Source organism: Argopecten irradians, chromosome 15, assembly GCF_041381155.1.
Source record: "Argopecten irradians isolate NY chromosome 15, Ai_NY, whole genome shotgun sequence".
Classification (NCBI taxonomy): Eukaryota; Metazoa; Mollusca; class Bivalvia; order Pectinida; family Pectinidae; genus Argopecten; species Argopecten irradians.
This window is the reverse complement of record NC_091148.1, coordinates 33163925-33166956: the sequence shown is the minus strand read 5'-3', so window position 1 is coordinate 33166956 and position 3032 is coordinate 33163925. Positions and strand designations below refer to the sequence as shown.

The window sequence follows — 3032 nt, the reverse complement described above, 5'->3', positions numbered from 1 at the left end:
TCACATGTACCAAATGGTATCCGGAGATTTAGGCCACCCAAACATGCGCTTTTTCTGTTCCATGAATGATATGTGAAATTGGAATTCATCATCTGGGTCTACGTCTATGATCTTGCCAATATACCATTTGCCTTCATAGAGCGCAACGACAAAATCATCGATGTCGGGGGAATCTGGATGTGGAGATATCTCATTTAAGTTGCTAGCGCTTGAATCTTCTTTGACAGATGCCGGCGGAGGTGTCGATAAACCATCATCAGTTGCCTGTGCAGCTCCATTAAATGGTGACTGAATTTGCAGCGTCAGCGACTCCACGTCATGGCCAACTTGTAGTATTTGGGGTTGGTTGTTAAAGAGCGGTGCAACTGCAGCTGATACATGTACGTCGGATTTCGTTGTTTCCCTTTTCCACAAGTCGCAGAAGTTGCTTCCTTCTAAGCATTGAGCGCAGTAGCAGCTCACGTTCCCGACTAGGATACTATTAGCACCCCTTCCTACCACAGCATGCAACTTCATAGGGTGAAGGGTGACACCAGTTGATTCCAATAGGCGGATTGGATTTCTTCCACGCTCTTGCAACTGTAGTTTTCCGCAAAATCCATATGGACTACGGCGTGGTGGACTAGCAGCTTTTCCTTTAGTATGCACATCTGGGTATACTGTTCTTTCATTCTGGCTACATGATCCGAGCTGCCCTGCAGGTATCGACTTTATCCTTCCTAATGCCTCCCTTGGCACCGCCTCACTTTTGGCCTTTAGTTGAGCGTTCGCCCCTGTGAGGAAGGCTCTGGGTTCTGTCCCCTGGCCGAGACACACCAACGTCTATAAAAGTGGTAGTTTCTGCTCCTGCTTAGCGCTCAGCAAAAAGGGAGTGGGACGACTGGTTCGCCCGTTGTCAGTATAATGTGACCGGGTGGGGTGTGTTGCTTGGTGTCTTCGGCGGCATGCTCCAGTGATATAGCACTATAAAAAGGGCAACAGTTCCACTATACAAGAAGACACAACATGAATATACCGCAGTCCCCCGAAACACGCACCTCGCACAACATACACGCAGCACACCGCATACATGGGAGGCCGTCCTTACATGACCATGGCTGTTAATAGGACGTTAATTAATCAAACAAACAAACAAACATGATCCGAGAACTTGGTTGTTTGTTTTTCCAAATAGTCCAGGAAATCTTCCGTTGTCTTGGTGACTTTAACGACCCTCATAACCATTTTTTGCTTTCCCTTTATCTCGACACTAACACGCTTCCATTCCTCAAATGTAAATTCTGTACCGTCGATTTAATCCCGTATATGCTGAAGCGGAGGATTTGCAGCGTATGTTTCCGGGTTGGCTGGGACACTAGCACCAAACTGACGTACAGCCTTTAGGATGAGAGCCATATTTTGATGTTTGGTACATAAGCATGAATTCCGAGTGATGAAGGAGGTTGTCAAGATATATTTTGGTCTTATTCTCTGAAATGATGCCAAGGAGAGTTTGATGGTGGGATTTTGATGTGTGAAGATTTGATAGATAATTAGTAAGCACCGCTTTTGGGTACTTTCGTGTGTGTTTGTTTTAATCTTATCCGCTTTTCGAGGCATGTTACGACTGTTGTCATCCCTTTCCAAGAAGTCGATGACATGCCGCTTAAACTTCACGACTTCCCTCACTCGTGTTTGTTTTGTATATTCTAGTGTCTTTGATTTCATCTTTCCAGCTTTGTTTAACTTATTTCTACTTAAACCTGTCCATTTACTGAGCACACTAGCACACGTGTACTTTTTCACAATGCCGCCTGCAACCACGTTATGAAGAATCCTGGCTTTTCCCGGATTATTCTTCTCCTTAGCTGATCTCATTTCATCCATGACAACATGGCTCACTAACAGCTGTTTCCTTACTTTCTTTGCCTGATTTTTATCTAATCCAGCCTCTTGAATTTTTTTGGCCCTGCAGGTAGGGCGTTAGAATTGTACCTGCTGCCCCTATTGCATGATCGTAAAAGGCGACTAAATTTAGGATCTTATCTTTTCTCTTCTTCCTAACTGACTTTATCTTTCCTAATGCCTCCCTTGGCACCGCCTCACTTTTGGCCTTGAGTTGAGCGTTCGCCCCTGTGAGGAAGGCTCTGGGTTCTGTCCCCTGGCCGAGACACACCAAAGTCTATAAAAGTGGTAGTTTCTGCTCCTGCTTAGCGTTCAGCATACAGGGAGTGGGACGACTGGTTCACCCGTTGTCAGTATAATGTGACCGGGTGGGGTGTGTTGCTTGGTGTCGTCGGCGGCATGCTTCAGTGATATAGCACTATAAAAAGGGCAACAGTTCCACTATACAAGAAGACACAACACGAACATACCGCAGTCTCCCAGTACACTCACCTCGCACAACATACACGCAACACACCGCATACATGGGAGGCCGTCCTTACATGACTATAGCTGTTAATAGGACGTTAATTAATCAAACAAACAAACAAACAAACTCTTGAATTTGGGCCTCTGTTTTGCTGTTAGGCGTCATTGGTTCCTTGCTGAATACTTTTCGACGAAGTCGCTGTAACCTCCTTTGTGTAGTATTGTGTTTTGTCTTCAGCTTTTCTAAACCCTGCTTTAATTTTGATACCTGTCTTGATTTTTTCGCCAGTGTTCTTGCGATTCTCTTCCGTGGACCGTTCTTCCTGTTAGAAAAAGACATTCGCACCAGAAGTTGACTGGGAGAGCTGTGACTGAGGCCAGGCTCTTCAGGAGAACGTAGATCGTACTTTCTGTCCATACTTTCATATCCACTCGTTTCTGTTTCTTCACGATGATCTTCAACCTCTAATACTGCAATGGTTGCATCACGTTTCCGTTTTCGATGGCGTTTTACCGCCTCTTTGCCTTTTATATTCCGCCTTAACCGTTCCCTTTTGGTAAGTTTGTCAGTAGGTACATAGCTTTTTTCTTCTTTCTCTTTCTTTTCTCAGGTATTCTTCGTTGTTTTTAGCTTTTTGTCTCTCTCGATAAGCTTTTGAATCTGCTCTCGATTTTGCCAT

At 44.9% G+C, this 3032-nt stretch overlaps 1 pseudogene; it reads right to left on the bottom strand.

The window, feature by feature from the left end:
* On the bottom strand, positions 1-3032 carry LOC138308795 (uncharacterized; annotated as a pseudogene).